Genomic DNA, 12,305 nt, shown 5'->3' with positions numbered 1-12,305 from the left:
CATTGCTGTTACACTGCACCCTGACTGGCTCGTTTCCTCCCTGTGACCCTTCCGTAAGGGGATGTCCAGTTGCCTACAGATGGGCTTTGGGTCCCCACTCCGCACTCCCACTCATTTACAATGATAAGATTTTTTTGTTCTTTGAGGTGTCAAAGAGATGCGGTATCAGGCATCAAAGCAGCCAAACTCTTAACCAGTGGGGCACAGGGGCTCCTTAAGGTACATAAGTCCTTGTCAGACAGATGAAGAAAAGGAAGCTCAAAGAGAAAAGACACTTCCTACAGTAGGGGTGGAAGTCAGATTTTAACCTAGGCACAAGGATTCTCTAATATCAAAGGCTTCCATTTGAGAACTGTTTGTGACTCCTAAATTCAGTGTATTTTGAAATGTATCAGTGAAGGTTAGATTGCTTATCACCTGACGTCAGAACAGCCAGTAGTTTTGACTACCCATTGCTTTTGTTTGTTTGTTTTCAAATAATCTATGAGAAAATAAATCATTGCTTCAAATAGTTCTACTGAGGAACTAATGGGCTTCCTTATAACTTGAAAATCAGCAGGCAATAGGTTCATGGCTCATTGTCAAAAGCAGGCCAGTACTTTTCCCAGGAAGCTTATTGTCCTTCCTTTGACTGCTTCTTGTTCACTCTCAACAACACAAAGCATCAGATAACAGAAAATAACTCCAGTCGGAAGGAGCACAGCCCAAGCTCAGATGGGAGAAGCAGCTTGGAATTCTCAGCTTGTTAGATTTGCACACATCTCAAATCAATTTCTTTTTGAAATACTCTCTAGACAGTCATTGGGGAGCTCTGGTGGTGTACTAATTACATGCTGGGCTGCTAACGGCAAGATCAGTAGTTCAAAACCACCAGCAGCTCCACAGAAGAAAGATGGCGCTTTCTCCTTAAAGAGTTACAGTTCTACCCTGCCCTACCCTGTCACTGTGAATCAGCATTGACTCAATGCTGTGAGTTTGTTTGTTGTTTGATGGCAGTGGCTGGAATCCCTACTTGGTACAAGCGATTAACTCACTCAGCCATTAACTGAAAGGTCTGTGATTCAAGTCCACCTAGAAAGGCTCAGAAGACAGACCTGTTAATCTACCTTAAAAAAAAAAAATCAGCCCTTGCAAGTCCTGTGACTACAGCGTGACTGAGACACGCAAAGGGTTGTCATGAGTTGACTCACCTCAACAACAACTGCTTCATAGAGCCACTTAGCTTCTTTTTGTCTCTGCAGCCTTTTTGTTTTATTTATTGCCCTGATCCTTTAGAAGCCTAGTTTCCTGCTTGAACCTCAGGGAAGATCCCAAATCTGCACAGGCTTCTATAAGTTATCCAGAGGAAAAAGTCCTTTGTGGTCTCCTCTGCTGACTCTTTGTCTGATCCCCCTGGGCTTTCTTGTGATTCTGCAAGAGTAGCATTCAGGAAGTAATCACACAGCAAAGCCTCCTGGGATAGGGAACATCATGCAATAGCTAAGGATAGCCAAGTGCTGCAGAGATCCAGAGGCCACAGAGGGAGGGAAGGAAGGAGGAGCGAGGTAACAGCTTTGTGTTTAGAAGACACATTGGTGTAATGACCCTGAGGTTTGCCCTGTGGTTTGCTTTGTTGCTTTTCACTTTTGTTTCCAACCCCCCTTTTTTTTCCCCTTTAGGGATTATTTTTATGTTTTTTAATGCCATGAATAAAGCACCATATATGTGTGCATACTTATACAAATGGTCAGTTATGCATTCGAGACCAACTTAAAAACACACGGATCAAAGTAGAAGAAGAAAGCTAAGCCATCTTGGTCCATTTGAGGTCGTGCCTGACAAACAGGCACGTGTCTGCAGAGAAACATCTTCCAAAGGGTCGGTTAATGACCATTACAGAGAGGAATTCTTATTGCCCTGCAAACTGCCGACCTTGTCCAGGAAGCTTTGCATAAGAAGAATGGATGAGAAAGGATTCTTATAGAAAATGATAAATAAGAAAGGATCACGTCTACCTCCAAATTAGAACAAGGGTCCTGATGGGAGTGGGGGCGGTGCAGATAAGAAAGGCTGACCTTACTTATTAGCGTGGCAAATTGTGTGCCTTGTTAGGGGTCCTTGGGACCGTTCTCATTTCTAGCAACCACTTCATAGCAACAATGTCTGGTCCTGTGCATCCTCACAAGTGTTACTATGTTTGATCCCATTGCGGTTGCACTGTTTCGCCTAAGTCTGCTGAAGTCCCCAAGCCCGGTGCTTGGCCCTTGTAGGCCACTGTGTACTTCAGTCGGAATGTGACTGATGTGCTTTCATTTGCTTGGTAAAGAGGAATGGTGACCTCCTGTGTTAGAGAGTTGATCTTATGAGATCCATAGTCTTCTTGACTGTAGCCATTATTGAAAGAGATCACGAAGTCCTTCTCTAACTCTTGGTGTGTGAACCATCAATCTTTTGATTAGTAGCCAAGAGCAAATTGTTTGCACCTCTAGTTAAAAGGAGTGTGGGTATTCCCTTCCCAGATAGCTGGAGCTCGGAGAGTTCTCCTCTCCATCGCTTGTGCTCGTTTAGTGCATCTCTTTTGGTTTGGAGATTGCCTGTGATTATTTCATGTGTAAAGTCATATCCTCAAAGGGCTAATAAATTTCTTCAGGGCAGTGAATGCATCTGATTCATCCTTGGCCACTCTCTTTGCACTAATTTAATAAAAATGAGGTCTTTCAAAAAGTCCATGGAAAATGGAATTGAAAAATTATGAAATTTTTTCACGAACTTTCTGAAGTCCTCACATACGTTCTCATAAATGAGTGGATACATGAATGAACAAAGAACATGCAACTTCTCATGCCCTGGTGTAAATCACAGAGCAAGAATGGAATGAACCCTTGTTTCGTGGCTGTAGTAACCTCTAGGGCTCATGACCCCATCTTGCCATGATGTCTTTCAGCCATGTGTGGCATGTAAATGAATTATGGGGGATAACTCAACCAGCAATAAGCAGCACAAAGAAATATGGGTAATATGGGGAGTGAGTCATGTGGGTCTGAAGCAGACTGCAAAGGAGAGGTATGTGTGTTGGGTGGGAACGGGCCCAGAGTACTGAAATCTTGGCTGCCCTGCTTCACCTCCCCTCTGCATCACCTGGTTGGGAATGACATCGATTGTGAGGGCGAGTCTACAGCGTGAGAACTGCACCATGACCTGCCTTATGAGACTGTGCTGAAGAAAGAGAGGACTGGCAAGGGCTGTGAGGATTTTGTGTCCGTGAGCTTATGTTGCCATCCCCAGCAGTTTTTCCCACTCTTTCCTGTTCACCGGTTGCCTATTGAGTAAAGAATGAAGTTGAGGTAGAGACGGAATGTTGTGGCAAACAACCAGGAGTCTTCTTGCATTTAAACACAGACTTTTATGAGGTCAAACACTGGTTAGGTTTTGAAGTTCATTTTCAAACATGAGTCTTTGACACTACTTTTATACTTACCACATTCTTTCTATGAACTCTTCTTTGGTCTTACACTTACAATAATGATATTATAATAATATTGATTATTTATACTTCTCTTGCTGATCCTTATCCACCACCAATACTGTCCCATTCTTTCTTGGCATGAATCTATAAGTCATGTGACCAAACCCATGTACTACAAGCACACCTCAAGCTATTGTAGATTCATTTCCAGGTCACCACAAGGAAACCAATATCACAATAGAGAGTAACACAAATGTTTGTTGTTGTTTCCCAGTACATGTCGATAAGTTTATACTGTGGTCTATTAAATATTCAACAGCATCACAAAAACGTTTAGAATAATGTAAGGCTTTGAAAATGTGATCACAACGTGAGTAGAGACTGTTGGGAAAATGGTCCCAGTAGACTTGCTCCACACAGGGTTGCCACAAACCTTCAACTTGTGAAACACACAATATAGGCAACACAACACAAGGAGGGATGCCTGTGCCTTTTCAGGGAATTCCTGTATGTCAACACCATCTTCACATTCACACACGCTTCTTGAGGCGATGCTTAAAGCTGAAGGAAGAATCTAAAGAACTGTGGGTTCTCGTACCAATTTTGGGTGACTGTGTGGTTCTTGACACTGCACTGCCCTTCACAGGTGAGTCTGAAGGACTCCTCTGAGGCCAAGAGGAAAGCGCTGCACAGAGAGGTCAGACGATCGGGAACTGTTAGGGAGGCTAAGGGTGTAAGCCGTGGTTTGGCCAACAGACTTTTGGAAGGGAAGTTGTATTATTCACTTCAAAGGTATGTCTATGTATGAAGAGGAAGCCTATGAACATGAGTAAGCAATAATTCCTAACAAAGAGATTAGAAGAACAGAACCCTGCCCAGAAGGAGGAGCTTACTCACGATATCTCTAGGTATACCACATTCATTACTTATATTCTCACATAGAAATGTTTTCAACCAAATCCATTGCCTCCTCCTTCTTTCGTATACTCTGATCCAGGCGTCCTTGAACTACGGCCCGCGGGCCATATGCGGCCCGCCAAGGACATTTATCCATCGCGCCCAGTGTTTTTGCCCCATTTGTTTTTTCACTTCAAAATAAGATATGTGCAGTGTGCATAGGAATTTGTTCATAGTTTGTTTTTTTTTATCTATAGTCCGGCCCTCCAACAGGTCTGAGGGACAGTGAATTAGCCCCCTGTTTAAAAAGTTTGAGGACCCCTGCTCTGATCCCTTGCAGATTTTGTCAGTTAAGACTCGTCATGATCCCACGTGCCACAGAAGACGCGCTGCCTGGTGCTGTGCCATCTTCCCAACTGTTGCTGTGTTTGAGCTCATTGCTGTAGCCACTCTGTGATTCTCTCATTGTCAGTCTGCCTTTGACTCTTGGACAGTCAACCTGACCAATCATGACAGACTCTCGAAGCACGAAGGCCTGGTCCCTCCTGATAACATGTCCACACGGGTTAGATGAAATATCACCTTTGCTTCTAAAGAGCACTGTATTTTTATCCAGCCAGCTTTGTTCATTCTCCTGGCAATCGGTGGTATCTTCAATATACTTCACCGAAAGTGTCTGTTTTTTTAAATCTTACTCATTGTCCAACTTTCAAGTACCTATGAGGAGATGAAGCTATGCTTGGGTCACACACATTAGTTTTCGAAGTGACACCTTTAACATTTTGATAACATTTTCTATAGCAGAATTGCCCAATTCAATATGCCACTTGATCTTTTGACTCCTGCTTCCATGGGCAGTCATCAGTTTGAGGATCTTAATTATCTATGCATTCAAGTACATTGAACTTCTTGACAGCTTTAAGATTGTCTCCATGTAGCGTGAACTTGCTGCTGGCCCACTTGTGAGGGTTTGGGTTATTTTATGTGGAGCTCTGATCCCCACGGAAGGCTGCAGTCTCCAATCTACAATAGTCAAGCCTCTTTCACTTACAGCAAGTAAGATGGTGTCTTCGTATTTCGTACGTTGTTGGTGACTCTTCCTCCAAACTTCATGCCCCGGTCTTCTTTATGTAGTCCAACTCCTTGCAATTATTTTCAAGGTGTGTGTAAGGTTCCCCAACTCAAAAGTTAAAGACTTGAATTTGAGATACTTGAGTCTGCAGCTATACTGGACATGCCAGAGATTGGCATGCTTAGTCCAAAAGGCATATTATATTGTGCATGGCAAATTATCAAATATTGAGGACACTGAGTGCTACATGGACATTCCCACGTGTGTATGGAAATTTAAACATCATATTTTCCAAATCTGACCCCCAAAATGATATTTTTTGTTCTGAAATCAAATATGGTAAAAAAAAAAAGGATCCATCCAAAAAAAAATATGAAGTTCTAGAAGATGCTGAAAAATCTTGTTTTCAATGATGAGATTTCCCATTCCACAGACTTTAAGCTCACAACAGAGATTTAAATGTTCCTCTGTATTTACCTTTATTGTTTTTCCAATTATTTTCATGATGCCTTACTATAATAGATTTTCTACTTTCCTAAAGTCATAAGCTCCTATGAGGGTTAAATAGTTGTGTTTCGTTGGCTAACCTGCTACTATAATAACAATTTATCACATTACTTCTATGGAATAAATTTATTGTACATTTTCCAAATCCATCTAAGTGTATTTATAGATCAAAAAAGAAAGTAAAATTCTTAGTGTGTAGTATTTTCCAGTAGTTACCATATGATACTATTCTGAGCTATAATGATGTTAGTGATCTATAGCTCACTCCCCCTTCGAACATAAACTGTAGGTTTTTATTGTTCATCCATGATTTCAATTTTTAAAGAACTTTTACCTTGTCATTAAATGAGTACAACACAAAACTTTGAGTATCTTAATATTTATGTAATATCTGTTCATCCTTTTAAAATAATTCATCTTACCTTTCCTTTAGCCTTGTTCAACACAGATTTTTATAAAATTTTTGTAAAATTTATTATAAAGTAACCCATACTCACAGCAAAGCACTTGTAAAAGGCACAGACCGTGAAGGAGAAAATAAGAAAACACCATACTACAACTACTAAGAAATGATCATTGTTAGCAACTTGGTGTGTGTTATTCCTGTCAAATTTCTCTGCACTATAGCGTAGGTGAAATCACAATGCACCTGTATTTTGAAATTACCAAACTTCAGTTAGAAAAAAAAATGTGTAAATTCTGATACAATGAAATCTCTGGCAAACTTTTTGAGTAGTTTTCTTTCCTTAAATGTTCTTAAATCCATTCTGTAAATTTTATTTTACTTGGGATTTTTTAAAAATCTTTTTCAGCATGATAATGGGGGAAAATTTGTTTTCTGTTTTTAAAGTTTAGCCAAACAATTGTCTGTGTTGAATATGTGTGTGTGCTAAAATCTATATAACAAGCATTTGCCATTTTAAGCACATTTAAAATGTAGAATTTAGTGGTATTATCCTCCCCAGGCTGTACGAACATCACCACTCTTCATTTCCAATTGTTGGTTTTCATCCAACTGATGCTCAGTAGTACTAAAGTAATAACTCTTCATTTTCCCCTTTCTGCAGCCACTAGCAACCACAATAATAAATTTTATCACTATGCCTTTGTGTGGAGTTGAAAAATATTTTACAGTGACCAGCCAGAAGATTGTCACTCTGCAGTATGTGTTCTGTCCACTGCTTGCCCATGACATATTTGGAAAGTGGAAATGCAAAGAAACCCCCGTCAAGGAATCCAAGACTTTCCCGCATGCTTTCACGACTAACTGCAAATGCTGTCATGTGGACACACATGAGAGCAGTCAACGAGTCCTATGTATGTACACAGGGGGACTTCAAAAAGTTTATGGAAATATTCCATTATCTTCCAATTCCACTTTTCCATGCACTTTTAAAACGTCCCCCTCACATGCCAGCCAGGGATTAGGCACAAGGTTTGAATGAAATCCACAGAGTTTATGTTCTGGTGGGGACAGATGGTGGGAAGTGCTAGGAAGAAAAGAAGGCAGGGCACTAGGACAGGATGCAATCATTAGTGGGCACGTTAACTAACGTGGCTCCAGAAGAGGCTTCCAAAATGATGCCTGTTGTGTAGGAACTGCCGTGACTGAATGGAGGCAGACTTGGCAACGTCTGCAATGGGATGGGAAAGCAGTCTCTGCGCAAATGAACCAGGACAGGGAGCTGAGAGAGGGTACCTGACTACATGGAGCTGGGGAGGCAGCAGAGTGGAGTTGGCAAGGTGTTCTAACTCCGCTGGGAAAGGGTTGGAGGGTCTCAAACCAAGGAATTATTGTATGGTGTGGTTTGTGCTTTTAAATAGAATCCGGTGTGGGAAATGAGACAAAGATAGCAATACAACAACTTTGGAGGCCAAAGGGAGGAATTTAAGAGCCAAGCACTTTGGCATCCATTTGTGTGTCCTTGAGAAAGCAAAAAATTAAGACAATTATGAATTTGCTTAGGCAATTCGCAATGTACCTAAGTGGGTTTAGGCAAATCTGGAGAAATTTGTTTCCATGTCGTGCTTGAATCAGTAAGACAGATTTTCCCAGGTGAATGGAAAAACTGAGGTACAGACTGCCATAATGGCATAGGAGGCTACAGGCATTTTGTCACAAAATCAGGAACCTTTAAAACTTTAAAAGAAGCAGAATGACTTTATTTTCAGTAATAATTAAATAGTGGTTATCGTGAGGCAAAAAATGACCAGACTAAGGATAAAGCCAAGAATACTACACAGAAAACATCCCCTAACTCAACTGCCATCTAGATAAATCACAGACACTGCAATGTAAAATAGCCTTCTACAAACGTGGGCTAGACTATGCTGTAGTAGAGAGACATCAGGGCAGTGTTTGACTCTGGGGTGCTAGTATTGCTGTCTATCTTAAGAGGGACTTAGGTTGACACAAGGGTGAAGCACACTTGTTAGGTGTCACTAAGTTGGTTTCAACTCATCGTGATGGTATCCACAACACTGCTCGAGGAAACACTGCGGCTCCTGCCCATCCTCACTGCCTGTTAAATGGTTTAACTCCCTGGTGCAGCAATTGTGTCCAGCCATTGTGACAGTCCGTATCTCTGACGATCTTTCTCTGTTTTCCTGACTACCACATAGTATGTTCTCCTGCAGGGACTCGTCCTTCCTGATACCATGTTGAAAGTACGTGGGATAAAGCCTCACCATCCTCTCTTCAAAGGGGCAGGGCATCATACATCTTCCAAAACAGATTTGATTGTTCTTCTGGCTCTCCGTGGTACACTTCACAACATGAATTTTGTCAACAACATGATTATCTCAGGTTGTGAATGTGGTCTCAGGAAAAAGAAAGAAGAAGGGAGGGAGGGAGGCAAGGAGGAATGGGGGAGAGAAAGAACGGGTGGAAAATGGAGTGATTTATGAAACTTACTTTAAAATATATTAAAAAACTAAATTGGATAGTTATATAATCAAGTGACTATCTCAGTAAAATGCCCATGTAATAGATAAATGGTCAGTGTCCATTTCTTTAAAATGTGGGGGCAGAATGCTAAGTGCTTTGCTGAGCCTCCAGTGGGGTGTGCTGCTCTTGATTCAGTAGAATCAAGTCATCAGATATACAGGAGGTAAAGCAAATCTCCGGCATTTTGTAAATTGAGCTTGACACAAACACTTTGCCTGCTTTTAAAATGTGCACTTCTGAAATAATTAAAATTATCTTGAATAAATTGCTTAAGCCAATCCTAAATGCCTACTTTTTTGCAGTTTTTTTTTTGCAATCTTAAAAATGTGTTCCTTTTTCTTCTTAATTTGATAATGATCTCACAGAGTAATTCCATTTAATGTACTACATTTGAGTAAGCCTGTGTGCAAACCCAAATATTCCCCGTTTAAACAGTAGCTTGGGGCAAATATATATCAACCGAGATCCCCTACCATTTGTCCAGATGCACTTTGCTATTTTTTGGCATTTATCACAGCAGTTAACTTTATCCAGTCAATGAAAATCAACAAAAAATTGTATATTCCTTCAATCTTCAAAATAATCTGAGAGTGCAGTATTGTCTTCTCCATCTTTGTTTGGTGTCACGGTGACCTGCTGCCTGCCAGAATACCTGTCAGTTGAACCCACCAGTCACTCTGGGAGAAAGGTGAGGCAGTCTGCTTCCATCAGAGTTCCCAGCATTAGAATCCCTGTGGGGCAGTGCTGTGAGTCTGACTCGGGTCAGTGGCAGTTACTTGGGTCCTTGTAGAAAGCAAGGGGCAGAGACTTAAGAATGTAGTTCAAGGTTACACCGCAATTCAAGAAGTTAGTAAACAAAAACATCTCCCTAGATTCATTTAAAAGCTCTTGTTTTTTGCAGTTTTATCTTAACACAAAAGAGTGTTTGGAATTTTAAACAGTTTCACTTCTGTCAGTGACCTCGGGTTCAAACTTTATCATTGCTTTATTTTCGTAATATGAGCTGCTCAGTATAATGATGAAGCCAAAATGATCTTTTTTAATCATGAAATCTAGCCATGTCATCCTGATGCACGTATCTCTTGGGTATGTGGCAGAAGAAAGCCTCAGAAGAAATAGCCTGAACGTGATTTCTTTTGATGTGCTCTAGCTCTTAACTCCAAGATAGGATCCAAGATGAATCGTCCTCATACTGAATCGAATAATGTATCCACTCCTGCTCTGTGCTCTAGAATAGACATGCTTAGTGGTTGTGCCTTAAGAATGTTGGTAATTTTTGAACATTATTTAAAAAATAAATAATGAACAATGTCATTCACAAACCTCTCCTTTTACATTTAGGTCAATTTCCCCAAAATAAATGTTAAAATGTAGAATAGTCATGGCACAGAAATTGAGTACACTTATTAGTTGATGCAAGTGTCCCCGAGGCCTCCCAAAATGTATTAATTAACCTTGACATCAACAGTGCATAACGTGTGTATTAATCTTCCCAATCCAGTATCTCGTTTCAGAAAATGAAACTAATTCATTCTAGTTCTTGACCAGGTTCATAGTATTCCTCAAATATTTACTCTAGGTACTCCTTGTGTGACTTTGGAATGAACAAAAGCACAGCGGATGGTTTCTTTAAATGATTTGTGTTCTGTCATTCAATCAACTGAGCTTACAGGACATGTTTTCCTTTAATTTTACTGACAAAGGCCTTTCCTCGTTCATTTAATAATGAAGATCCTTTGGTTCAGCTGAATAACTTAAAAGTTAGTGACATTGACATTTTAAAAGTTAACTTCCTTTGTTTTCATCCTCTGTGTGTGAAAGATGGGGTCCTCGCAGCACTGTGAGTTAAGCATTGGGCTACTAACTGGAAGGTTGACAGTCCATACCCACCAGCTACTGTATGGCAGAAAAGGGAGGAGACTGCCTACACTCCTAAAGATGGACAGTCTTGAATGAAGCAGTGCTACCCTGTCCTCTTGAGTTGATAATGCATTAGAATGAACTCGATGGCTGTGGCTTTTAGGTTTGGGTATATTAAAGGATGGCGCCCTGGTGGCACAGTGGGTTGATGGTTCAAAGCCACCAGACACTGTAGGAAGAAAATTTTGTTTGCTCCCTTAAAGATTTAGAGACTCGGGAACCCTAAGATACAACACTACTCTGACCAATAGAGTCACTGAGTCAGAATCCAGAATCAACTTGATGGCACAGACTCATGAAACCGGCCTCAACCCTAAGTTTTGAGTCCATGCTGATCTCCTAGCAGACTCAACAGGGCCTGGCCAATACTAATGACCACGGTCCATTAGTTAGACTGTGGAGACAGTGTGAGAAGCAGTTCTCAAAACCGCAGGGCTCTCCGCTCAAGAATCACAGTTTGTTCTCACTTGTGCCGATGGAAAGGTCACGCACACGTTATTGTCGAAACCAAATATATATATTAGTGGTGACATCTTCAAGGACCTTAGAATTGAGAAATTGTGTGTGTGGCAGCCAACTACATCCAAGAGTTCCAATGGGCAGCCACCATCAGTGCAGCTCACAGTCCTCAGCAGACGCTGGCCACAGATCATCTGGGTCAACCTAGAGTTATAGTTGGAAGAATTATGGAATCTGTCTGACCCTGGTGCAAGGAAACAGGGACTCCCGTCTTTTTGACTTTCACATTCCCATGTGCGAGGTCCCTCTGCCACTGAATTTGAATGAGCACATAAAAGGGAAGAAAGGGGGAAATCCCCCAAGTACTAAAGAGGATGTAGCGATTGCTTCATATTTACTCTTGGTACAAATGCTTCAGGTCGATTATGTGGTGTCTGAACATGTACCTCATTTTTATGGCACCGTCTGTCCGATGAGGCTCTTTAGAATAATTCCCAGCAGGAGGGAATAAAGAAGCCTATAAAACAACTATTATATTTAGAAAGAGTTCCTGAGGTCAGTACCGGCGTATTGGCTTTGACTGTGTTTTCACGTCCCATCACCTGGTTCCTGTAGTTGCAATAGCACCTTACAGGCATGGAAGCATTTCACCAGGACTGACGATAATGTCCAAAGCCAGAAGCCCTCCTTCTTCCCTCTGGGGATCGTGTTGGTTCCAAGGAGAGTCCTTTAACAAGCTACCTGCTTCAAACGTCCCAACCCTCTTTGTTTGGTCATGCTTGCCTAAACACGTCTTTCAAAGAGTTGGGTTTGTAGATGGGATTCTCCTTTGATTTTAAGTACAGACTACCCAAGTGCGCTTCTCTAGTCAAACTTAGTGTCCTGATTTAAAATGTTTTCTTGGATTAAGCTTTGATATCTTAAACCATGAGGGAGTTCGCTGTGCCAGTGTGTCCTGGAAGATGAACCAGCACAGGGCACTACACCTGTGAGCTGTGCATGTGACTGCAGAGCAGGGCACTACATCTGTGTGCTGTGCATGTGACTGCAGAGCAGGG

At 41.3% G+C, this 12,305-nt stretch overlaps 1 protein-coding gene across 1 annotated transcript in view; it reads left to right on the top strand.

Moving 5' to 3' along the window:
* The window catches only part of EGFR (epidermal growth factor receptor), a 213,125-nt gene that overhangs the window by 122,743 nt on the left and 78,077 nt on the right, over positions 1-12,305 (top strand). The window lies entirely within an intron of this gene.

Source organism: Echinops telfairi, unplaced genomic scaffold (assembly GCF_000313985.2).
Source record: "Echinops telfairi isolate 266 unplaced genomic scaffold, ASM31398v2 ScPeMD7_7;HRSCAF=31, whole genome shotgun sequence".
NCBI lineage: Eukaryota > Metazoa > Chordata > Mammalia > Afrosoricida > Tenrecidae > Echinops > Echinops telfairi.
The sequence above is the reverse complement of the archived record's forward strand: the minus strand, read 5'-3'. Positions and strand labels throughout refer to the sequence as shown.